The sequence below is a fragment of the Rhinolophus sinicus genome, linkage group LG13 (genome assembly GCF_036562045.2).
Source record: "Rhinolophus sinicus isolate RSC01 linkage group LG13, ASM3656204v1, whole genome shotgun sequence".
NCBI classification, from domain to species: domain Eukaryota; kingdom Metazoa; phylum Chordata; class Mammalia; order Chiroptera; family Rhinolophidae; genus Rhinolophus; species Rhinolophus sinicus.
This window is the reverse complement of record NC_133762.1, coordinates 14,935,594-14,962,083: the sequence shown is the minus strand read 5'-3', so window position 1 is coordinate 14,962,083 and position 26,490 is coordinate 14,935,594. Positions and strand designations below refer to the sequence as shown.

Below are 26,490 nucleotides of genomic sequence, written 5' to 3'. Positions count from 1 at the left end.
AGGTCTGGTCAGCCGTGCGGCCGTGACGTGGCCCCAAAATAAAATGGCTGCCGGAGACTCTGACTCCCTTACTTTTGTTCCCTCCCCAGATGCTAATGAGAAGGCACAATGGCCTGCTCACTCGTCTGAAGCCTGGCTGGGGAGGCTGTGGCTTGGCCAGCTCCCAGCCCCGGAGCGGTTTAAGAGCAGGTCAGAAAGAGGCCGCCCCAGGCCAGCGGTGTCCTGGAAATTCTTATTAACATCTCTAAAACCGAGCGGAGAAAATAGCGCCTGCTTCCCGTTGGTGGGGGCAAGGGCTTGGGCCCCGGGAGTTGGGGTTCCACATGTGAACCCCGGTTCAGGGATGTCCCAGGGTGACTCCTTAGACACGTCACTTAACCTCTGAGCCTCAGTTTCCTCACTTGCAAATCGCAGGCAATGCCACCATAGGTTTGTTGTGCGAGACACTGGATGAGATCACACACACGCACACCCCGCAGTGAGGGGTGCCCGCCAGCACACAGCAGGCATTCGACAACTGTCTTCATCTACTAATGGGGGCCCCAGACCTCTCACACGGGACCACAACTGTGCTGTGATGGCCCACACGCTAAGCCGTGTGAGTAGTTTGGGGGCGCTCACGACTCCTCCTTCCTTCTCTGGCCGACGGGGAACTCGACAGACCCAAACGGACAGCAAGGACCAGTGCGACAGGTAGTCAGAGTATCACTGTCCCACCCAGCGTGATGACAGCTGGGCCTGCAGGGAGGACGGGCGCCCTCATTCATCCTGCTCTACCTGGTCTGCTCGCCACACGGTACATTAGGGAAGCAGGAACGCCCACTCCCCCAGCTCAAAGAGGTGGGAAAAGTCAGAGAGAGAAGACAGCGAGCTTCCCTTCCCGGGGAGCAGGGGCCTTTCAAATCCTCGATGAATAGCAATGTGAGAGGAGAGCCCAGCGCCCTGCCCGGGAAGCCGGCCCGGCTGCAGATGCAGGCATGGGGTGGGGCGGAGGCTGCTGCAACACTCGCCCGCCTACAACAAGAAGACAAGCCAGAAATTCCAGATGTGTCAGGTCAGGGCATAGTGCTGGGGACAAGGGAGGCCCCGAGTGCCCCGGAGGCAGGAGGAGGTTGTGGCTCGAAAGCCCAAGATGCCAGGGCATGTCCCCTGGGCCCGAGGAGCAGAGGGCAGACTCAGGGACGGAGCTGAAGCTCGGACACCGGTGACTTGCCCGGGGGCAGTTCCAACCAGAAGCCTGAAGGGTGGGATCTGAGGCCACAGGAGAGAAGACCGAGTGCCCCGGGGGCAAGAGCAGGTGAGGGAGCAAATGGAGAGGGACCAGTGGGGGGGTCATGGGGGGCAGGGAGCAGGATGTGTAAATAGGCCACTGGGCAGTCAGCCAAGGGGAAAGCCAATATCCCACTCACCCTCTCAGGCCCGCAGATACCACTAAGCACACAGGGTCCCCCAATGTGCCTTAACAGGCCTTCTCCTGAGTTGATAAGAAGACGAAAGCTACCTGCTCTCCCAGGCCCAGAGGGAAGACCCCACAGTTGGCAGCGTCCACTGCTTTGGACATGCCACGTCCGTGGTCACGTCGGTCAGTGGCCCCCATGGATGTGCTGCACTAGCGTGGAGTCTGCACGCTGCTGGTACATTCAGCTCGGCCTCTCGCCAGCTGTGCCTCTCGCCAGCTGTGCAGCTCCCATCCGTGAGGGCGGGACACCTCACGGTGGAGGTGACATCCCCGGCCCTGGCCTGCTGGCTGTGTGCGTGGTCAGTGCCCACGGATGGCCGGCGGTCTTTTCCTGGTATCCACCATTTCACCTTGACCTCAGTGCAAATATACAGCTCACTGCATCTCCTCATCATGTCCTTTTCTCTCTTAAAAATTACTCCGCGTGCTACAGTTTGCACAGACATGGTCTGGCAGGGGCATACGACAAGAGCTGAGAAGGGAAAATGGAGGCTTCCCATGTGGTCACAGAACAGGGAGCCAGGGGGGTGGTGGTGGTGAGGATGAGGGAAGCGGAGCACCCCTGCTTCTGTAGGCGGGACCCTGAGTGTACCGGCCCTGGGCTGCCCGGTCGGGTCCCCCGGCTGATGGTGTCACCTCCCAAGGTCCTCACACAGGTAGGTGCTCTGCTACTGGCCAGCCCTCTGGGGAATCAAGTGTGTCTGAAGCCGTCCGCCATCAACGCAATGACTTGTACATAACAGGAATCAACACACGCGAACGTCTGGAGAATCACACAGGCTGCCTCTCCCCACGCGAGTCAACAGGAATGCTCGCGCTTCAGCAGAAACCCTGAACGAACGGCCCCCAGGTCCCTTCCCTGAATCCTGTCCTCTCCCGTGCAAACCGGCGCACGAGACGCTCGTGGTTTGCTGTCGCTGCCATCAGTGCGTTAGGGCCCAGCTCAGCCACGGGGGGCTCTGGCCCCGGACGCCCAGCGCCACGTTCTCCCTGCGTCTGACGACTCCCCAAACTTGGCTCTCATTCCTGACCATCTGTTTGAAAAGCTGAAGAGTGAGGTGCCCTGTGTGGTGGCAGATGGAAGTCAATCAAGGCACAGAAACCAAATGGCACCGGGCAGAGGGAAGGGATGCTCTCAAAGGGGCAATGCCCTCATTTTGTGCCACCAACAACGAGAGGAGGAAACAAAACCAGCCCGCTAGCCAAGCAGCTAGACTCGCTCCTACAAAAGCTGAGCCCCGTGTAAAATCCATCATCACTGAGCAGCAGGTGACTGCTTTCCACGTGGTGTTGACGCTGCTAACGTCAGGTCAGACCTTTCTGCTCTGGGCTCGTCCACAGACTCTCTGTCCTTCCTGTGGAAAATCGAGAAGGGAGGTGGCCTTGTGCAAACAGAGTCCCCGCGAGAACCATCCGGCGGGAGCTGCAGGGAGACGCTCCCCCCACCCCCACGCCAAGGAGAAGCTGGCCCTGTTTCAGAGACCCGATGCCTGGCACAGGCTGGGTTTGGCTTGGAAAGGGACAGAGCTGTGACTGCCCACGAGAGGCCGTCAAAACACCGTGAGGTCATGACGAGCATGGCTCACCCTCCCTTCCTGCCAGGTCTCGCAGGTGGTGGCCCCAAGGGGCAGGCGGCAGGCAGGCACAGACGCTCACCCGGCAGCCACACTGCCCCAGGGAGCCAGGCCTGGGTGGGCACTGGGACTGGCTGATGGGAAACTGTACTGAGGACTTCTGTGTAGCCAGGTAGCCGTGTACGTGGGCGTCAAGGTCTCGGCCTTGTCTGGGAGCATATGTCAGTGCCACGGGGTGCTTCTTCAGGGACCATCAGGTCCCCCAAATACCAGAGACAGGGAGGACTTGGACAGGTTGGCACACTTTCACTTGTTCTCAACATGAGGATGAAACACGATCTAATCACTGGACCAGAGTCTCAAGCTGCCACAACCAAGAGGAAAAGGAAACTCTTCTCGCACCCAGTGGCCGACAGCGGCCTTCCAACATGGCGGTCTCTAAAAAGTCCAAGAGCCTCCCCATGGCCTCCGGCTGGCATCCCTTCCGACCCTAAGGTGAGACGCAAAGGCCCACCTGGGGACATCCCTCAGGGACCCCCTTCAGTATCTGCCGCCCACCGCTGAGCCCTGAGTGCATTCTCCATCTATCTCCTCCCAACTCTGGTCCATGAGCCTTGGACATGTCAAAGGTCGCCCACGGGAGGAAATTCCACAGACAAAGGAGACCCCCAGGGACGTAAGAGCCCTCTTCTCACCAGAAGACCTCAGGCTCACCCCCTCCCACATCCCCTCCCACCCCGACTGAGTGACAGTCCTGTCAGCCTGTCCTCCCGGAGGAAACCTGCCTACTTTCTCTCACAGACCTCTGGACTCTGCCCCCGTCGTAGGGCCCTATTATTTTCACCTGGTTGATGGGAACAGCCTCCGAGCTGGTCTCCGGCCCTCACCCACCATCTCCCACCCAACCCACGCAGTGCCAGGCGTCTTTCTAAAACCTAAGTGTGCCGATGCCTTTCTCCTGCCCAGACTTGCAGCTGCTTATGGGTCACGACTCCGTAGCGTGACCCTTTATAACCAGGCTTCTGCTCCCATTTCTAGGTACTCCCAGCACGAGGGGCTGAAACCACCGGGGAAGCACAGAAATCAAACCTTGTGACTACGATACACCGGGAGAATACGGTCTCCGTGCTCGCCCTCCCTCATTAGTGTGACCATCCCATCCTCACTCCGCACAGCCAGCGGCTATTTCCCTGCGACACAATGTGCTCCAAGGGGCCCGGGCCCGGACACGGGTGAAGTTCATCTGCAAATTCCGAGCACCTCACACAGGGCCTGGGTGCAGAGGGTGCTCAGTAAAAGCAGGCTGAACAGAACTCCGGGAACTGCACAGTTCCTTTCTAACCGCTGTCTTCTCACAGGTGTTACATCCTAGGACGAAGACCCAATGTGACTATTTTACAGCAACTGATACATTCCCAAGTCCACGTCAGGCACTTTCACAGCATCAGCTCATGTGAAACTCACAGCAACCTTGTGTGCTAATAGGAACAATACAATGGTCATATCCAACGATTATCGAGCATTTATTAGATGCCAAAATTGCCTGGCATGTTCCCATGTTTCGATGTATTTACAACAACCCAATAGGTTAAGTACTACTGCACCCTCCATTTTATTGGTGAGAAACAGTTCGCAAAAGGGTGAGGGATTTGCCCAAAGTTACCTACCATGTTTCCCCGAATATAAGAGCCCGCCGGGCAATCAGCTTTAATGCATCTTTTGGAGCAAAAATTAATATAAGACCCGGTCTTATTTTACTATAAGACCGGGTCTTATATAATATAACATAACATAGTACCTGGTATAACATAATATAACATAACATAATACTAGGTATAATATAATACCAGGTCTTATATAATGTAACACAACACCAGGTATAATTTAACTTAATATAATGTAATATAATATAATATAATACTGGGTCTCATATAATACAAGACCAGGTATAATACAATATAATATAATATAGACCAGGTTTTATATAATTTTTGCTCCAGACGACGCATTAGAGCTGACACTCCGGCTCGGTCTGATTTTCGGGGACACAGGGTGATGTATAAAAGGCCCCTTGCATGGGCCTAATGCATAGAAACACCTCACTAGACGTGCCTTCGTTCCCTCCCCCTTCGTCTGTGTAAGAAACGATCCTTTTCTCTCCCCTTAAAATAATGACAGAGGCTGAAAACAACCGTGCCCCTCATTCTCAGTGATCACGCCCAGTTCCGTCAGGAAAGCTCCAGACAGCGAGGAGGGACACACAGCATGTGCTTCCAATGGCGCTGCTGGATGCGCATTTGAGGAGTGACAGTGGTGCTGCCACTCCAGGTCACATCCTGTCACAACCAAGACACACATGGATATGGCAAAGATCCCAGAGGAAGAGCAGTATGTGAACTGTAGCCATCAGGCTCCTAAACCCAGCAAGACACCGGGGACCACCCCTAGGAGCGAGCCCCACTCTACACGGGACCCACTGCCGTGAGCGCAACCCACTTCCCGGCTACGAGGCTTCAAACCCTGTGCTTCTCCGTGGCTTCCTGAGATCCTCACCACACAGCAACAGCCATGGCGTCTAGGCAGGAGGGAAACGGGTGGGGCCAGTCCCAGAATTATATAATCCTCCATTTTTAAAAACAGGAGTGAGTATTTTCGGAAAGAACTGGCTGGGTGAGGTGCTTAGTAGTCTTTCTGGACAGCCTGTGGAAACTCGGAAAATGGCTTAGAAGGATGTGTTACCGGGTAGAGCCTACGTGGGATGGAGGTGCCCAAGCGGGGCCGGGCCAGCCGAGAAAGGCCCTTGACATGGTCCCTGCAGACGTAGGACGCCCCTTCGGGAGCAGGAGCAGCTCTGCACGCACCTGGGAAGACACCCTGGAATCGGCCTCCAGTGATCTCTGCGGGCAAGTCCCTTCAGCAGCTACTGTGATGCCCTCTGAGGGATACGACCAACGGGTTAAAGACAACAAAGGCCGGGCACCTGCCTCCTGCCCCCCATGTGAGACATGACTAACCCATCCCAGCCCTCCTTCGTGGTGAGCCCCAGACCCAGTCCTTTCACCAGACCCTTCCAGAAGCCACTGACCATCACTGGGGATTGGCACAAGGTGACACGTCTTCACTCTCCCTGCAATAGCTAGTGAGCCGCACACGGGCTTGTCTGGGCCCCTGGCCCCTCAGGGACTGACCAGTTGAACTGGACGAGAGATTCTGACACCGGGCAGAGGCTCCCTGAGACCTAGAATCCAAGGCGTCTGTTGTGACAAATGCAGCTGGTGGAAGAGTTGGACCACTGGGACAGAAATAAAACCACCCACAAATACTCTGCTTCACCCCTCCTTTGGGCCCAGGGTAAGTGGGCACTGTCCTGCCCTCCCTGAGGTTAGGCACTGTCATGTGACTTGATGTGGCGATTGGTGAGTGGAACTGACATGTGTCACACATGTGGTCTGCCTGCTCCCTTCCCTCGGCCCTGGTCACTAGAGAGTCACGTGCTCAGGGACAGTATCCACCAGCTCGGGGCCCTGAGCTGCTCGAAACATGACATTCTCACAAGAGGTGGGGCATGCCAGCAAATCACAGCTCCCACTGGAAAATTCACGGGCTCTGAAAATAACTCAGAAACACCAGAAGGACTTCCGAGATGACCAAACACAGCCATGTGAGGAAAAAGCCAGAATTTACCACCACAACCTCCTAAACGGAGGAGCCTGCTTATGTTTGCAACAGGTACCCAAATCCTCAGATCCAGCCACACCCCAACCCTGAACCTTCCCATAACGCTCTGCTGCTGCTCACACATTCTCTCTCAAAAGCCTGTCCTCCTGTAAGCAATAGCCAATTATTTAAACCACTTTCTCTCCCCCTCTTCTCTCTCCAATGACAGATACTTTGAGTTCCAGGGCAGCCTGCCCCCATGGCCTTCCACACCCCCGGCTCCAAGCTATATATATATGTAATCATAGTAATTATATCGCTCATGCATCATAATTTTAGCTGCTTCCTCCTTCTACATGCTTTCAATTTGTATTTCTACATAAATAGCTTTATTGTAAAGCCTTTACTGTCCGCCAACTCCATTCTTTTCTGGCAGTAGGCAGAGTCTATATCACCAACACAACAATATAGTAATAGATGTCTCCTGACTATCTTCAGGCATTTAAACAGTATCCGTCTGGTGAAGTCACAGGGAGCGGGACCCCCTCCTCTCCTCTGTCGGGAGTTCCTCTCCTGGAGTCAGGGTGTGTGGCAGGTCCCTCATCTCAGGTATCAGCGGGTCACCCAGTGGGGCCCGTGCTGTGCTTGGGGCTGGGCAGACACAGGACATGACACACCCCTGGCCCCACTTCACCCCATCTTCTCCCAATGCCTGCTCCTGACTCCCTCCTCACACAAAGTAAATGATACGAGCTTAAATCCAGCAGACAGGGTCAGGTTTGAGCACTATGGAGGCCAGAATTGGTTTCAGTGGAGACTTTGAAGGATTCCAAGACAGGAAATGTTGAGATCAGAGTGGTCAGAGCTGCAGCTTGAACTGGGCCGAGAAGTGTGGCTCATTTGTGGGGCAGGGGCAGGGCTGGCCCGGGAGGAGCAGGGACAATGACAGCAGGAGGATGGCCACAGGACCATAACGCTGAGCTCCCGGAGCAGGAGGCAGTCAGAGGAAACACCCAAACTACTCTCTGTGGCTGCCAAGGCCCCGCTTCTGGGGTGTCAGAGCTCCCCCTCCCTGGGGAACTGTCAGGGCATCTGGTCTGGCTTGCCTTACCACCCCTGACCGGTGACCTGGGGTGAGGGGTCCTGCCGAGACGGGAGAGCGCGGCGGCATTCTCTGTCCTCTCGCTCCCGCACGCTGGAGCACCTCCGTTCTTCAGGACAGCCCTGCACAGACCGTCCCTGATTCCACAGGCCGCCATCACGCCTTTTTAAAAAGAATAGCACTGACTTTTCACTGCCAAATAGCATTGCAACGGGTTTGCTTTGGAAAGTCACAGTCTCTCGTAACTCACTTGGATTTTGAAGCATAACTTTCAATCTGGAAGAATATTGGAAAGAGGGCACCGGTAATGGACTCATCCCAGGAAAAGTATTTATTCTTGCCTTTCCTCGGCCAAGGAAAGTTTCTACGCTGGAAAAAGCACCTCACCATCCCCTGAGCTGTACGGCAAAGATTATAAATAGAAATAAAGAAGTCATTCTGACATGTTTATCATCTCGCCTTTAACTCCTGGAGCTCCCAGAGCAGGAGAGGTCTGGATCCATTCCTCCTAGTTGCGAAAAAAATGACATTTCTTGAGGTTTCCAAGTCCTATCCCGCTAATAAAACGTGGCCTTTTATTTTGTAAAAAGGGTAAAGACTCAGTCCCTTTAATTAGAGGCCATTCAATCGGAGCCTATTCTTTGCAACTCCTCACTTTAATACTAAGAAACACAGGAGAAGGGACGGAGGCAGGGAGGAGGGAAAGAAGGCATGTTCGGTTTCCACTCAACCCCAGGCCCGTGCTGTGAACGGTCCATATGCAGCTCTCACTGAATCCTCACAGCCAAACTCTGGAACAGAGCTGTGGCCTCATTTTCATGACCAAAGAATTTGAGGTACAGTAAGGCCATGCCTTTCCCCATGTTATACAACGCGACAGGACAGAGCAAGAACCGGAAGTGGCCTCCTGGCCACGTAGTCTGCACTCTAAAGTCTGGCATGTCCACGAGCCTGTAAGGCTCCGTAAACAGCAGTCCTGGCTGGCTCCTGGCCTTCGCCTTTCACCCCCTCTGCCAGCTCCCAGGGAGCCCACAAGTGCACGGCTCACAGTGGGGTGAGGCGACCAGCTCTGCCCCGTGCCCCGGCCCGTCTGGTCTCCACCACACAAGTGAGGTTCTGGGAGTGGGGGCCAGGCAGCCCTGTGACAGCCGCTTCCCACATGGAGAAGCAGAAGGCAGCAAGGCCGAGCATTTGCCCCCAGTCGCTAAGCCCGCGAGCCGAGCGGCAGAGCTGGGTAAGAACCCAGTTGTCCCAACGTCCAGCCCATGCATTTCCGCGGTGCTTCATACACACAGCAGGGTTCCCTCCCACAAGGTGGCAGGGGAGGGGCGGTTTTCCCAAACAAGTGAATCAGGACTGTGCCTCCTTGGAAAGCCCCTCCAGGGCTCAGGGAAAGACGCAGGAGAACTGCCCGCTTGCAAAGCCCCCCGGCCAGTCCTCGTGGCGGGTCTGAGACCCACATGGCCACACCGCACTGCGGGGCGCACCAGGAGTGCCCCTGAGGACGTGAAGTCCGTGCCTCTGACACCTGTCCTGAGCAAGCCCAGCCCACCACCTCCTCCCTCCAAACTCATATTTCGTGTTTCTGACGCTCGCTTTCTTGTGTTGTAAACTGAGGCGCTTCTACTTGAGACAAACACGCCCAATCTGGGACACCCAGGAGGTTCTTATCTCATCCCACACACCCTCTGAAGGGACTGGGGACGTATTCCAAGGTCCTTCTTGAGGGAGTGGCTTTCAAAGCCGGCAGCAGATTCTCTAGACCATGCTCAAAAGTGGCAAATTTTTATCTTTCTTAGGATTTGATTCCTGGAAATGGCCAGAGGTCATTTAAAAACAAAAGTGGGAAGGCAAGAGAGCACACAGTAGAACACTGTGCAAAACGATATTAATTCTCTTCTGGGGCTTAGAAAACAGTTCTAAAGAGCCTTTTAAACTCTCCCAGGCCGCTGTCTAAGGAAGCAGTTCTGCTTATTGTACCACTGCCCTTGGTCCGGTCCCCCAGGCGAGGTAGATGAAAAGATGGAATTCCATAAATATGCAGTGAGTAAATGATCCCACGGACCGGCTCGCCTGTGCTTTCCTGGCTCCCGCAAGAAAACAGCCCATGTTGAGGGGGCCCCTTCCCCCTCTGTGAGCGCTCACCACACACGGGCTTCCCTCCGAGATTTTCCAAAACTAGGACCCCGAGGCCCCTGTGGACGTAGTGTCAGGGCTCAGCCATACAAGCTGTTCTGGACACCTGGATGGGCGCCTACAAGGAAGGGCTCCCCACAATTTCAGCACCCCATTTGCTGCAGTGAACACCATGCACGAGTCATGATAAAACAACGTGTAGACGCCCTCTAAAAACACGGTAATTAGCGTATGTGTTAGGAGGCCAAGTAAGTGGTAAGAGGCCTGGCGGGGCACATGCCAATCTCCAAAATCGAATGTTTTGTAGGGTGTTCTGGCTGCAGAACGCACTACGCAGACCTCATCACAGGAAGTGCACACACAGTGAAGGCCACCCCACTAACCAGCATTACAAGTGTGTGTGTGTGTGACACTCAGCACTTCTCTTGTACAGCAACAGACTTAATAAAATGATGGCTTCATGCCTCAAACTGGGAAAATAACGTACACGAGAACTACAAGGCCCTCACACACAAAATCAAACCCATCAACACAGTAACAAGTGAACTATGAAATGCAGACCTAAAGCTTTTTCCTATCGAGCCCAAGAGCAGAGATTTAAACGTGGCCCGTTAAGTGGACGTTGGCAAGTTGAATTTCATTCATGTTAGCGTTTTGTTTGCATATCATTTGTAAATTTGTTTTAGATTTACAGTTGTATACAAACTCCAAGCTGAAGGAATTTATACTTGGTTTTGTGTTTGTACACATTTAAATAACATAATAAGAAAGGTAATTTAAGTAAACACTGGACATCCTTGAGAATGTTTCCCGTAAAAGGGGCCTGTATCTTCTTCAAGGAAGAACAACACTGCCCCAGACTCACTGACCACACCGCAACCACCAGGGGAAGGCTGGCTCCGCTGGCCGGCAACCCTGCTCTTCAAACACCTACCTCGGCGCTGGGCATGGACTGGGCACAGGGCAAGCCTGGCTCACCAGGCCATTTAAACCTGAAAAAAAGGTCTGTTTTTCAGTATGTCTGCTTGGTAAATATTGTCCCGGGCTGGGCAGGAAGGGGCAGGTTTTAAAAACACCATAATCATCTTCTTCTGTGTATTCCTTTTGCTCTGGACCTGACTCACAGCTTGCAAACAGCCTTATGCAGCCTTGTCGGGTGAAGAAGCAGACCAGTTTCTCCAGGGCTGATACGATCGCTGAGCCTCTGCTGATTTTATCACTGCGCACAGCTTGCTCTGGGAGCTGTTACATGTGGCTGTGAGAGCTGGGGGAGGATGGGTGGATACAGGAGTTGGGGGGCCGTGCTAGCCAAACGCACGCAGGGAAAGCGTGCCATTGCACGGCAGCCCTGATGGCTCTCTGCTCAGCCACAGCACTTTGCCCCCAGCATGGGTTCTCCTAGGAAGTCAGGCCTGGGCTACCCTGCACGCCAGAGAGAAGCTCAAATCTTTCCAACGTGGACAACAAAAGGGTTCTCTAATAACACTGACACATGCAGTGACAGAGCGTCACGTCCCAGGGTGGCCTGATCATAAATTCCTAACGGGCAGTCGGTGGGCAGTCAGACCCCAGCACGTAAGTGTGTCAGCACCAGGCTCCTCGGGGCCGTAAGCAGCCCTCTCCATTGTCCCTGCATCCAGGGGACACAGCCTGCGAAGCCAGCGTCAGTACCGCCAGGAGAACAGTCATCCTGTCCACCAGCCTGCCACCCAATCCCCTCCTTGCTTTCTCGCACCCGCGTCGCCTGCCTTCCCTTCCCTCCTTAATTCCAAACGCATAAGAGAAGCTGCAGAATCAAAACCTTTCCTACAGGCTCTTTTGTGCCTTGTCGTCTGGTTGGGGGACGACAAACAGCTCAGCTTGCTACCCACCAGGAGGAAGGGCTTGGTTTTGCCACAAACGGGAGATGCACTTGCCCTGACATCAGAGGCCTTCCCCACATTTTGAAATATTCACCTGACGTGCAGGAATCCATCAGGAAAGACACAGGCGAGTCTAATCCTGCGTGGGAACCTGCCCTCGGATGTCCACCTCAAGGGGCTGGCCCCTCCTCCGGTGTCAGAGCTGGAAGGCGCCTGGCGACAGCCCCAACGCAACCGTCTTGTTTCACAGGTGGGGATACTGAGGCTCAGAAGGGCCAACCTGCCTGCGGTCACACAGCCACTCGGTGCTGACGCTGAAAATAAATCTGGGGGCTCCTGTGCCCTAGTCTAGACCTCTGTCCACCTAAGAACACTTATGCCTTCAGAGAAAGGAGCCTTCCAGCGCTCAGCACACACACTCTGGCCATGTAGCAACATCATTTACAAACAGGGCAGCAAAAGGCACCGTTTTCTACAGCAAGACACAAGCCATAGGGGTCGAGTACTCTAGAGCTAAAAAGAGACCTTGGGGTCCCTCTGATTCATTTTTCAGATGGGATCTTTGCGATCCAAAGGTTGTCATTTACCCACGACAGAAAACGAGTCAGAGCAAAGCAGAGGAGACCTGAGACCCTAACGCTAGCTCCCCCCACACACGGATTAGCTGTGTGTCCGTAACTTCTCCAGGTTTCTTTTATCTCATCCCGGTCACCCCCATAGCCCAGAAACAGCCTGCCTGAGCTGCTGTGGGAGCTGAGACAGATAACAAACCAGTCCTGACCACAGAGCCTGGGGGACAGCAGGCGTTCAAAGCAGTACCCACCACGCTCACCGCCGGCCTAGCCCCCTGCAGAAGTCTGCTTCTTAGAACTTCCCATTACACAAGTCTGATTCTTGGAAGAGTCCTTTCGGTTTTGCTGTTGCTTATTATGTAAATGCTAAAATTAAACCCCTTGGTGTGGCATTTCCTGATCCAGGGTCTCAAAACCTGGGTGGAAACGGAGCTGAACACCCTGCACACATCTGTGAGCAGGACAAGCCCCCGCCTGGCCCTGTGGTACCTGCGCCATGCCACCCACGCACAAGCTGGACCTGTGAGCACGCCAGAGCCCTGCCAGGGCAGGTAGGTACCCACCCGGCAGATGCGTTTCAGTTGTTCAAAGGTGCAGAGGGAAGCAGCAGAACTGCAGGAAAGTGATGTCACCGCCCTGGCCAGCTCACACTCCGTGCTCATTATTTTAAAAGCAATGAGACCATCCATTAAAGCTGGCGCTGGAGTCACGCCCCTGTCAACATCCGGGTGCGTGGGCAGGGCCGGGAGCACAACGTCTGGGGGCTGCACGGCGGACACGGTGGGGAGGGCCGCGGGCGCCCACGCCCAGCCGAAGGCAAGGGTCTCAGGGGGTGAGAGGGCAGCAGCCTCCCCCTGGGCTGTCAGCCTGCTCTGGCCCTCAGCGTACGCACCACCGTTCTGGCCGCACGTCCCCTCCCTTGTCAGGTTCCCACCTCCCAGTACGCCCACTCTCAGGCGCTGTCCTTGTCACCACGCAGAGGATGGATGGAGATTAACTGGTGACCAGATGCTCGCTGAGATGATGGCAAGTACCAGGGCCTCCTCCGAGCTAGGACGCAAACAAGCAGGGTGTCACCATGTGAGCACATCCGAGGGCGGTGACACTGCGAGTAGGCAGTTCTGTGGAAGGTGGGGTGGGGGGTGGATCACGGCCGTTCTGCTCACCTGCCCACCCCCAGGTCCACGTCCTCCGCAGTGTGGCTCGGCAGCTTCTCCCACCAAAAGGGAGAATCAAAGTCTCCTGTCTTTAATATGAACCGGCCGCGTTTCAGCCGAAAGAATGCAGCAGCAAAAGTGACGTGTGCCGGTGAGTGTGAGCTCCGCCACGCGAGGTCACGCGCTTTCCCTCTGTCCCCCAGAACCGCATAGTCTCCCCGACAACGACCCTGACAACGACCTGCCCGGGCTGTTGATGCTGAGACACGTGGTCAGTCACAGCCCTTCACCCAAAGCCAACGACGCCCGACGTGGGGGCTCTCGTCCTGGGCCAGCCGGCCTCCGCTGTGCTTACCACGGAATGTGACACAGGAGTGCGCCGAGGAGAGCCGGGCGACAGGACGCCGAGGGGCGGTCACCACCAGCAGCCCCGTCTGGGGGCTGGGTCCCCCTGCACCAGCTTACTGACTCGCTCAGGAGGCAGCTTAGGGAACACTGCACAGAGCAGGGACCCCGGGGCGAGGTCAGCAGGATGTACAGTAGTTTGCTGGATGTTTGGGCAGAGAAAACAGTGTTTGCAAGAGCAGGCTGGGGTGCGCAGCTGCAGAGGGAGCTGGAGAACCCCTGTGCCAGGCTGACCTGTCTCCCCAGGTCCCCAGCCTCTAGGCCAATGGCTGCACTTTATCACAGGCTTTTGTAACGTGAAAAGAGAGGATAAACCCAGTGGTCTTGCCCATGACCAGAGACAGTGGACACATCAAGGACAAACTGTACATCTTTTTGGACTGTGAATTTCTCCTCTAATCCTGACATAAACTAAGGTTTTTGAAAACACGGTTTATAAGGATTCCTCGAGTGGGATGGTAAGGCGCGTGTAATGAAAAATAAAGGCTGGAATTAGGAAGACGTCCTACAGTAAAAGGATAGCAAAGTCAAGTTTTCCAGGAATAGCAGCAGTTTAAGAGGAGCTGTCACACCATTCAGTGTCCCAGCTGTGGGAAGACACGGCAAAGCCGGCCACACTCAGTCCCTGACCATTCATTCCTTCTTTCCTTCCTTCCTTCATTCACAGAGGCACCGAGTGTTGGGCCCTGCAGCAGGCCCTGAGGCTGCATAAATAAGTAAGCCACGCGCCCTGGCTCCCTCGGCACCCCCAGGCGGGCAGGGAGGGAGACTGGGCACACGAGCACGCCACCCCACACCACTCCTGTGGTCTGCAGTAACCCCGAGGTGGGGGCGGCGACGTCAGCTGCTGCTTCCACACAGGCTATGAACACATCTCCTCACACTGTGTGTGAATCAAACCTTGCATACACTCCCGTTTTGTGGCAGAGACTGCACATGACGCCCAGAACGGTGAGTTCCGTGGGGCCAGGCCTTCCCCAGTCGGAGCCACGTGTGGGAGCCCCAGTGGGTGGTCTGTCGCCGGCCTTCACTCACTGAGACGCACACAGAAGCACCCCTGCAGGAAAGCACTACTCAGCCTCTCTCCCCAGCGAGGACAACACAATCTGCGCCGCGCCGGCCGGCGGCCAGCAGCCCCGTGGGCCACCAGACGGATCCTCACTTGGCTGAGCTCTGAGGGCAGAACGGCCGGCAGGGCTGGCCGTGCAGACACAGCCAGGCCCCGTCCACCCAGATGGGCAGATCAAATGTCTGGCTGAATTCCTGCCACGCTGGCCTTATCGCATTCCTGTCATCTTCCCCACAGGTAACTGGATCAAATAAGCTTTTACTGGCAGCGCAAGTCAATGGAGAAAGGAAAGATTGTTCCCTAAAACTGTGCTTGGACAACAGTTAGTAATTGAGGGGAAAACTGAGTTAGGGTCTGTCTCGGCACCATGAACAGAAATAAATTCCAGACGGGTCAAGGAGCCGCACAGCCCATCCACAGGGCCGCCACGAGACTCTAGAACCTCGTGTTGGTAGAAGAGACCAAGAAGTAAATTATCAACAGATGGGACTACATGAGAATATTTCGTGTGTGTTAGGAAATAACTAAAAAGGAAGGCGGGGAGAGAGAACTGGACAAATGCAGAAAGAGATCAGGGTTACTGATGAGAAAGATATGATCGCCCCACAAAGAGGCATAATGATCAAAACGGACAATTCTTAAAAGGAAAAACAGCAGCTAGTTAAACTAGGATATGGGCTAGTCTTGACTGGTAAGCGAGGGAATACAAACTTAAATAATCAGGTATGATTTTCACCTATTAAAATGAGTTTTAAAGCTTGAATAGTGCATGTAACGCTGGTGAAAGTAGGACTGCGATGCAGTCTGTGGCGGTGCCGATTTGAATCAGTGTTTAGAGGCTATAAAAGTGTCCATATATCCATACACCTGGAGCCACATAACTCCAGCTTTAGAAATCTTTCCTATGGAAATCACTCAAAACTTGGGAAAAACGTGTACACAAAAATGGTCATTTTTCATTTGTAGTAGTGAAAATGTAGAAATGCATTCGATGTCCTTTTCCAGGAATCAGATGATTTTGAAAACGGACGCCAACACTTTAAGATGCTATGTGCAGGGGACACTTCGCTCTCTTGCTTCTCTGTCGCGCGCTCAGACTGCTGTCCCCTAAGCCGCAAGCGTCCAGGGCCGTCAGGAACGAAGGAGCCCGGGCAGGCTGGGTCATCGCCTCTGGGCGCCTCTCGCTCCAGAGCTTCGGCTCGCACACATCTGACTGGCCACACACTCTGGCCACACCACTGGAGGGCAGCGCCTTTCAAGTACCAGGTTGTCGGCTCTCCCTTCGTCCAAAGAGCCCGTCTCTGATCAACAGTCTTACTAAGCTTCGTAGGGTTCAAATCAAGCATTAAGTCCCCCTGGGAATAACGGGGTGCTTTCACCTTTCTGGCCCCTCCCCTCTGTGCCTTGTGCAGAGCTAGACTGTTGTAGTCTTCCCATTTACTCACATGCCAGCCCCCCACCTCGAATTGTAAGGTAGGGGCCTGAATGCTAGGATTTTGCTGCGTCTGTTAGCACAGCAGCTGAGTGTTTGCTGGATAAACTGGCGAAGCAAACACAGCAGCTCACGGCTGCACTGCCGCAGGCCTTCCAGCCCCTGTATCTTTTCCAGTAAACAGGTCAGGCGGATAAATGCACTGGCCGCTAACGCACACGGAAGTGGGGCACAGAACACGCACCCCAAGTCCTGTGATAAGACCTTCTCACCCGGAATACCTTCCGTCGGCTCATTTCCCAGCAGCCTCCTTCTGAGCACATGTTGGGTTTTAAGTTCTCCCTCTGGTCCATCCAGGATGAAAAGCGGGCCCGCCGGGGGTAATACACACATCAGTGGCTCCAAATTTCGCTGCAGTCCTATCCGTTTACAAAGCACTCTGCAGCCCTGAGTGTCCCCAGCAAGAGAAGCTGATCCAAATCTCTGTTGCAATTCCTTGCTAGGTCTGTTTAAATGTGGTTTTAAAAGTGTTATGGGACAAGGCATCTCTTCATGGAAACGCTTTCTGGTATAACCTGTGCATAATCGCAACAGTAAGTTGCAAAATGGAACAGAAGCCATTCAGGGCCCCATCCTCAGTTAGATACAGTCGCTAAACACTCCATCGGTCTCAAAATGATTGACTATTAAAAAGCAGTGAACAGCCAACCCCTGGCGACAAGAGACAGTGTCTGTGGCGCGGTCATGCCACGTGGCGTCCTGAATGTACACCTCCGGTCTTCCCGACACCCACCCAGGTGCTCCGGCCCCAAACCTGAGCGTCTCCCCAGACTCCGTCCTCTCCCTCGCCCTCCATTCAAGCCACCACGCTGTCCTGGCCATTGTGCCTGCGAAGCAACAGCGGGACCCACCGCGTCGCCCCCTGTCTGTGGGCACCACTCCCACTCGCCATCACAGAGCCACGAGCCCAGCACCAGGGCCTCCGCTGCCTCTTCCTGCTTTGGCATTTTTTAAACTGCATTTTCATCCGAAGCCAGAACATTCCTAGTTCCCTTCTCTATCCTGCTTCCCACAAACGGCGCTCGTGTACGCTGTGTAGGTCACGGCTCTGGCGAGAGATGCGCGTGGTCTGGAAGCCCAGGGATTCCAACAGCCGCCTGTGCGACCTGAGGAAGTCACACGGTCCCTCAGCTTCTTCACCCGTAAAAGGCAAGTTAAATAAAGACAATGGAAACCGCTCACCCCACCGGCCTGTTGTGAGGTTGAGGTGAATGAATGAACATTCGCATACGTAAAGCACTTACAAAGGCAGGTGGTACACAGCAGAGGTCGGGACACGTCACGGGAGGCTCTGCTTTCAGAACAACAGTCACTCGTAAATGATGGTGAAGCATCAACTCAGCTCCGGAGACACAACAGTGGGCCAAGTGGACCCCGTTCCTGCCCCCTCAGGGTACTGCGCTTGGCACATGCCACAGTCGGGGCCATTTGGATGGTGGACGCAGACCTGACTACTGCCCATAGTTTCCCAAAATTGTAAAGTTTGAAAGCTCCCTAGAAGTCAGTGCTGTCTGGTAAATGTCTGCTAATCCAGTCGTGTCTGTCGACAAATGGAAGAGGTGTGTCACGTTGTCCACCTAGCGTGTGCAAGGTCACAGCACTAAGGGGTTTACATGTATCATCCTCAGAACATAGAACCAGCCCATTTCAGGTGATGGATCAACAGCTAAGGCACAGAGGGGTGAGGTAACTTGGTCAAAGTCACACAGCTGTTCAGTGTGGGAGGCAGAGTTGCAGCGAGGTCCGTGGGGCTCCAAAGCTCACGACCCTTTTCAGTTTATGACACCAACTCTATTATTCCACACATCAAGAAAAATACAAGCTAACGCGCCTAGCAGTGGTGAGGAAGGACCACGGAAGACGGCGTATTTTGCAGAGGTGAAATCTAAGCCCTCCTGACATACGTTTCTCTCTGTTCGTCTGGTTCGAAGCATCTGGGAGGGAGGTGCTGGCGATCGGAACCCACACTGACGTTCTGCTGTCGGACGGCAGAGCCGCAGGTCTCGATGTCCCCGTCTCCTGCGTCACTGATGGCCACTCTTACACCTGCTTCAGGACTGAGCGCAGCGCTGGGCACGGGAGGACATCTGTGGGTGGTCTCCGCTCACTGAAAGCACCTGAGTGTGTCATGACGACGACAGGGCTGAGCGGAGATGCAGACGACGGAAGGTCACCCTGGCACCTCTGCAGACCTGACCATCAGCTTCATCCAGCTGAGCTTTTCCAAACTTGGAAATGGACCAGCACCTTTGGTGACGACCCCCATTTCCAAAGTGAGGCTCATGCCGAGTCCTGCCATGTTCCTCCCACTGCCTGGGCTGCAGCTCCAACAAGGCAGCCGGGAAGTCGCCCAGGAATGTGTGAAGAATCTGGAAGGTGCCACAGGATGAACAGGGCTCAGACGCTCCTGACCCTACACTGAGACCGGACGCGAAACACGGCTGCGTCCGTCTGCAGGGATGACCCAAGGGGTCAGAAAAGGTCCTCAAAGGCTTGGAGCTCTGCCTGCAGGGGCAGCAGACTCAGGCCGCAGGGACTCGGGCCCGCACCCCTGAAACGTTTCCAGTAACGTCCACCCTCGTGCTCTACTGCCCCGATGCCAGTAATCCACTTCCGGCCTCCGCTGGGCCACATTCTCAAGTGAGAGCGGGCCTTCAGGAACGGACGTCCTGCCAATACCGCCCTGAGGACTGGAACACAAGCCCAGCCCAAGCCACCTGCCAGCGGGAACAATGGTCTAATGTCCACCTACGCATTACGCCCCGCTGCCCCTCGTCGGTCACTCAGGGGAAAGGCCAAACCTTTGCGGACCGTCCCCACATGCCCGCCAGCGTGCGCTCACCTCCAGCCGCAGGGAACTCTTAGCGCTTCTCCCAAATATCCATGTTTTGAATTCTCTGAATGTCGTTCCAGCGCCGCCTGCCAGGTGAACCCTCCCTTCTCTGGCCAGGGAATTCCCGTTCCTTCCCAAGCCAGTTGAGTCGCACTTCTCCCATGACGCTGGCTCTTTCCCCAGCGGTCACCACCATCATTCCGTAGTGCTTCCATGTTGCTCACACCCTTCCGACAGCACAGACTGTAAGAGCTGAATGCCTGTCCGTCTGTCTCCCCAGCTGGACCGTGAGCTTCTCCATTGTGGAGAGGTCCCATGGATGCAGCTCTGATTTCCAGGTGTCCAGAAAGAATTGACAGTGCGTACACTGGGGCTGCAATTGCTCTCAAGCTGCTTTACTAGAACTTGTAACATTCCCATCAACAGGCTTTCTCAAAATTCAAGAAGCAAGCAGCGCCCGTGGTTACGCGGAGCACAGCTTCCGGCCTCACACAGACCTGGGCTCCCGCTCCGCCTCCAGCACCACGAGCGGAGTGGCCTCAAGGGGACCTCCCCAAGTCTTCTCCAGCAGGCGGACGCCATGGCTGCAGGGCCCGAGCCTCGTACATGCACAGTAAGCACTGGATTTAGGACTAATTATGGGCGTAACGCAAGGTCACGGGAGCACAGACTCCTGAGAGGTCACGGCCGGCTATGGCTTCATTCAATTCCATCAGCATCCAATGGACCCCACCGAGAACCGCGCACGCTTGGGGGCTGGGGCGCCGGTGCAGGACTCAGGCATCTGCGCATCTGGGAGATATTTCAGTACCTGCCGTGTGCTCATCCTTGGGAATCACACAGACCCTGAAGGGCTCTCTACCTCTGTGCCTAGTGGGGTTCTGTTCTGGGGACCTGGGGCCGACCCCGGCACCACACAGAACACCCAGCCCCGCCGCCCTGCCCCCCGTTTCCCACAACGACCACCCACGGGCCCTGCGTGGACCAGACACATAGCATGACTCTCCCTCTCTCTGTTCCCCCTGACCTCGGAGGGGTGACGTCCTCAAATGACCTCAGCAGAACAGAAGCTCAAGTTCATGCTTATTAAGCAAGACTGCATCGTAGCGTGTGTGCGCGTGTGTGTGTTTGCACCTAAAAGTAGCTTCTTATTTGAAACCACTGCATATGGAGATGTTTAAAGTCAAAGTGGACTTCACGCCACGGTTTTGCTCACACAGTCCCAGGACATGTTCATGGTTTATCATTTGTAACAACATTACCCAATGATGTCAAAATTTAAAACAGATTCAAGCTCTTTCTCAGCCACCTGGAAAGCTGTGTACAACACACAACCCACAGTTACGTGGTCAGAGGACTCTCCGAGCCTCATCAAAGCAGCGAAGCAAGCAGAGACCACCGAGACTGCTGTGCCTTCTTATTTGCACAAAACGCTCTAAATGAGAAGAAATTCTTGCATACGGAAGTTCCAAAGCCGAAATCCTACCGCTGCTTTCTCTTTCACTACCAGGAACTGGATTGAGAAATCGAATTAACTCAGTGCCTTCTTAAGCAGTCACAGACGCAGTGACACATCAGCCCAGCGGAATGAGCAAATCCTTCGACCACAAGCACCACCGCTCCTCCCCTGCCCAGAGGAAGGGAAGCCAGGGGAGGGGAACAGACCCGCTTCAGACCACAGAGAAGTACGGATAAAACTCGGGCTCTCGTCTCCACTGGCCCTAAGGGTCCTACACCCGGTTCAAACCCAATTAGGGGAAGAGCCAGAGACAAGCTGGCTGCCTGTCTCTGCCGTGGGTCCGTCCATCTGAGCAGACAGGAGCAGAGCGGCTCCTTCCAAGCAGCCTCAGCCCCGAGGGCCATTCAACAGGGGGAGGGGAAGGGGGAGGCAAGGGTGCGAAATTTAAAGGGCACAAAAAACTCAGCCACCAACATAAGTAATATTGCAACGCAATACTTACAAACCGAAATTCATGCAAAAAATCCATTCTGAGCCAAATATCGAAATTTTAAAAAAAGCAGGATCAGTATTCCTTTCGCCTCCAGAGACTATATTCATGGGGTCTCCTAAAAGGCCGAGTGGCTCAGCCATGAGCCGGGGCTCAGCTGTGAGCAGCAGGTGGGCAACGCTTGGGGGTGGCTGCGGGAGGGGAGAGAGGGGGAGGCATACAGTAACGGCCTGGCAATGCTGGAGAAAAACAACCTTTCGCTGAGTAACATGGAAATGGATCTGAGACATATGGATTGAATTCCTCTGAAAATAAACATAATTTTTAAAGGAAAGGAAAAGTACTTAGTTAGCCACGATGTCTGAGGTTTTCCTGAACCCAAACCTTTGGAAAATGAGCACACGAGTGAATTACTCAGGCCTGTAACACAGTCAGTCAGCTTTGAAATAGGCTTGTCATAAACCACCAGTGTGTTTGCTTAATTTTTTAATGGTTTCCCAAGTCTGCTGCCCTCCTCACTCCTCTGAGGCCCATTCCTGTTGTTCTGTGCAGGCGAGACACAGCTCTGCACGCCCACTGCCAGCCGGTGGTTCTGGAGGCCCAGGAGACTAAGCTGGGGTAAGTGCCCCCACCCGCAGCAAGCACAGCGCCCTGGAAACAGGCAGGGGAGTGACGCACTGCTCTGGGAGCGCGGCAGCCGCCCAAGGTGCCATCTGTACCAGCTCTGCACCCCCAACATCATGGCCCCACTGCCCACCTGTGGACACCATCACCCCCTCAGGGGACACGAGGGAAGGCGGGTGTGCAGCATGGGGAGAGCCAGACAGCAGCCACGGGGCCCAAGTGGACAGCTCAGGACCACCGCTGGCCACAGCTCCGTGGGATCCAGGGAACCAGTGTCTTTCACCTGTGACAGAGGTCAGGGTGAGCTGGGAGCCAGCCTACATCCACCCTAGGAAGCAAGGGGAGGTTGACTCCCCATGGTTTGGGGGTCAAGCCCCACTTTCAGAGTGTTTTAGCCACTATGGCAATGGGAGCTGATGCAAAGACCTCTGGACCTGAGGCCAGAGGCCCCCAGATAGAGGCTGCTGACCACGCAGCCGCCCCCCACAGGGGACCTCCTCTGCCCCTTTCCTCTGCTGGGGTCCCGCCCGTGTCCAGGGAAGTTGCTCCAGGCTGGAGGGGTCCTCGACATGCTCGAGACTGAACATGCCTCCCTTTCCCCACCTTACATCAGTCATGTGGTGACGTTTCAGAGCCGGCTGTGCCCAGGAGGTCTTCTTCAGGTCCCTTTCTAAGGACTGGGACCACCTAGCAGTGATGGCTGGGGCCCTCTTCATGGGGTGCCCCTTCCACTCTGAACCTCCTCCTTTGAGAGAGCTGTGTACACGGCAGAGGAGCCGCCCCTTAACTGGAAGCCCCCGCCTCAGCCCGGGCCAGCCAAGCTTCCCACTCTCACATGTCTGGCTTAGAGTCCCATGTCAAACCCCACTTTCAAACACATCTGCCCCCCACTTTGGCTCTTCTACACTGGTGCAAAGGGACGCTAGATCCTGGGTGGAGCTGGTCCAGTCTCACACCCTGGAAATAAGCTCTTTTTTCCCTCTTGCCAGCTTTTACAGAATCTGAAAACTCTTAGGAGATTAGACAAAATTCACTGACCCGGTTGAAAATAAAAAGCCCGTTTCTGCAAGCGCACAGCTCACTTTTTCTCCTTCGGTGGTCAGCTTGTTTTCTGCACCAGCACCTGTCACAAGTCCTTTCCTGCGGGCCGCCCGTGAACCCCGTATTTGTTAGAGTATCACACACAGGATAATTCTGGTTTCATTTCACTGAGAACTGTTGACTCGAAAACCAGCAAGACACCCAGAACATTAAAGAAGACACAGCATAAACCCCGATAAAACCAAGGCAGCACTACGGGTCTGACGGCCAGAAGCCAACTGAAACGCCCCAGGACAGAGGCTGTCAGACTGTGCTCCTCGGAACCCACAGAGCTCCTTGCAATCCCTCAGGAACCTCGAGACAAACACCAAGCCCCTGCTCTAGGCCCAGCCACTTTCTATCTGGTCTGTAAACTGGGTTTAGTAAGATTTTGTTGGAACAAAATAAACGTTTTATGGTTAAAGTCATTTTAAACCACTGGTCTGAGAGACCTAGAACTGCTTAGAAGGGTTCTCTCTCCTGCCAGGTGTGGTCCGAGGGCTGGGCCGCGAGGCAGCTTATGCTCCCAGGAGGGGAGGAGCTTTGCACACCTGAGGCTGCAGGAGGTGAGAGGGTAGGCCTGGCCCTGTGGGGTGACTTCTGAACTTCCCTCCTCACTCTCCCCTTTCGCCTCACCAGAAAGGTCCTGGAAACTGCTAATCCTTCCAAACACACGCACCTCACGTCCCTTCTCAGAGGCGCTTCCTGGGATGTCTTGACTCCCCTCCCCCAGCAGGCCCTCCGCCCACCAGCCCTCCTGACGCACCCGTCCTAGCCCCCACGACACAGCACGGCAACTTCCGACTTAGCTGTGTGTTAATCCCCCAGACTGTTGGCGGGCAGGGACCATGCACTCTGGCTTCCCCCGTGGTTAACACAGGGCATGTCAGGCAGCGATGACCTAAACACATGTCCTCAATTTCTATTCTGCTTCCAGATGCGACAGTGGGTGACACGCTGCAATCACATACCTGCATCTTGGGCTGACCAGAATGCATGTAGGTGACCCCCTTGTCCTCACAGGAATGCCTCAGGGAGGTAAGTGGAGGGAGCTCACTGAGCTTTCAATTTCATTTTCAGGTTTAAAAAACAAGTTGTGATCTTCAGAGTCAAGTAAAGTTTAAATGTAAACATGCATTCTCCGGGTCTGGAAGCAGAGTGGGATGAAATCCCCAAGCGATCTCTTAATACCACCGAAATTGCGTTCAAATGCCTCTGCCAGGCACAGATAAGTTGCCATTTGCACAATGGTCTTGCACTTAAAAGTAATCCGGTCCGGAGAGCTTTGGAAAATTTATTATGACAGGCAAAAGGGGAACTCAAAGGAGTTCCAGATATTTAGTCTACTGATAAGACAGCTTAGGAGCGACAATAATTGTCTCCAAGAATTTAAAGGGTCGTTACAAGGGCATTGAGAGGATGCTGGCCAGCGGGGCCCCATGGACTCGGACACCAGAAACTGCCTTAAATTACACCAAAAAGACTTGAGTTAGAATCAGCAAGTGGGCAATGACATGTGGAGCTCCATGGACCGGCAGCACCACCTGGGACCTTGTCAGAAATGCAGGTGCCCAGGCCCCACTCCAGATCCACCCAGTAAGAACTTGCATTTTAACAAGCTCCTCCGTGACCCCCGCGCCAAAAGGCCAAACAGTGCAGCAGGCTCCTGGGGACGCCTGCCGCCCTCCTGCCCCCCTGTGATGTCTAGAAACAAGGGAGGCAGCATTCTGACACAGATACTTTTCATGCCAGAAGGACCAGCTTCTAGACGCGCCTTCCCTGCAACAGAAAATAAAAATGCCTAATGGCTATGCTCTCCTACAGACAGCTGAGAAAAAGAAACACACAGGGTTTTCAAAAGCAGTTGTCTGGTCAAAGCACTTTAAACCCAAGTCATATCTAAGCCCATAGCATGGCTGCCATTGAGAAGATTCAAAGATAACAGCTCAGCAGTTTCCCAGAGCCGGGAGCCAGCCTGTCGGACCTGGAGCGAGGAGGCCTGCTCTGAGTGAGCGACAGCAGGGGGAGGCCCGCCTGCTCATGCCCCCCAGGACTCCCTCTCCTGCAGGGGGTGGGGAGGGAAGGATGGACTTGCATTCCTGGAGCTAAGCTGAGCCTAGAAATGGGCCCAGGAGAAGAAACAGGGGCAAAGGGGAGTGGCAGCTCTTCTCCCGCTGGGTGGGGAACTGTGTTTCCTGGCACCAAGGGAACTAAGCAGAGAGCAAATGTGTACTTGATGACATTTCACTACATGCAGCCTCCCTTCCGAAGAGCCACATTTGAACAAAGCCGGGCACCAGAGCCGACAGAGGAAAGACAAAGGGTTGGGGGATCTGTGGTACGACGGCCCCTAGAAAGCGTGGCTTGTGGCAAAGAGACGCAGACCTCAGTAAGAGGCACTATGCTATGATTGCCACCACAATGCCACCCAATTTAACTCAGTTTATACATGCCAGGCTGCTGGGAAAGGCGCTCAGGGCCCAGCTGAACAGCTGGCAAAACAGTAACAGGAACTCAGCACGGAGAAGTCTCCCTCCACAGCCACTGCAACTCCTAACCTCCCACCGACCTAACCCGATACCAGACAGTAAGAATGGGATGCCTGCGATTCACTGTCCAAAGGAGACTGCGTTGCCTCCACATGATGGTGAAAGCCGAGCAAAGGAAATAACTGACGCATCACTCTGACGAGACCAGACACCTGGGTATTTGCCACCAGGAGGAAAGGACGACGTAGCCCACGTTGCTCATGAAAATGGGGTCTTGTGGCTGCCGCCCACAACATAACACGGCTTCCTTTCAGAACTAGCCTCCAGGCTTGCATGTCTGTTTGGAGCTGTAACTACAGTGCAAAATGCACTTATCCTATTGATTGTGCTGCTCTGCCAAGGCGACCGAAGGCACTGACAGGGGGTCGCTTAAGCAGGGGCTTCAAAGGAGGCTGAGAGTAACCAAATTCACCCTGCGCATCCTACCGGCCTTCCCCCCTGAATGCCACTCCTGCCATTTGATCCGTCTGTCCCGGTGACTCAGACACTGTGACCACAGACAGGACACCACCAGACCGTGACGACCCCCTTTGTACGTCTCATGCCAGCGCCTCCCCCATGGCCCTGCTCTACATGAGTGCCGTGTAATTCAACAGTGGTCCTACCAGAAACCGGAAGCTGCACGGGGTCCAGAGAAGATGCCAGGACTTCAGGGTCAGCCAGGTCTGTGGCCGCCAGCTGCTCACGCTGCCCGATGGGTACGTCGCAGAAAGACGCCCAGCACCTGTGGACTGCAGCCCGTCGCTTCTCTCCCTTCAGATGGAGGGAGCCAAGACTACTTCTGCTTTTCTAAAGAGAAAAAAAAAAGATGAAAAATCTCACATCAGAATATGAAACTTACAGACACATACACACACTCTTCTTTTTTGGGGAAAAAATAAATAAGTGTTAGACTGGGCCCATTATGACTCCATTACCCAACCTTTTGCCGTGTGTCACATACTAGCGACTTCCATCACACAGCACCCCA

At 54.5% G+C, this 26,490-nt stretch overlaps 1 protein-coding gene across 3 annotated transcripts in view; it reads right to left on the bottom strand.

The window, feature by feature from the left end:
• The window catches only part of CEMIP (cell migration inducing hyaluronidase 1), a 112,439-nt gene that overhangs the window by 82,821 nt on the left and 3,128 nt on the right, over positions 1–26,490 (bottom strand). Inside the window, exon 3 of one of the 3 annotated variants that reach the window (XM_074317309.1) lies at positions 26,126–26,309. The exons of the other annotated variants lie outside the window; for them this stretch is intronic. The gene's annotated coding sequence lies outside the window, so the exon portion shown is untranslated. The remainder of the gene's footprint in view (positions 1–26,125; positions 26,310–26,490) is intronic. 3 annotated transcript variants of the gene reach the window in all.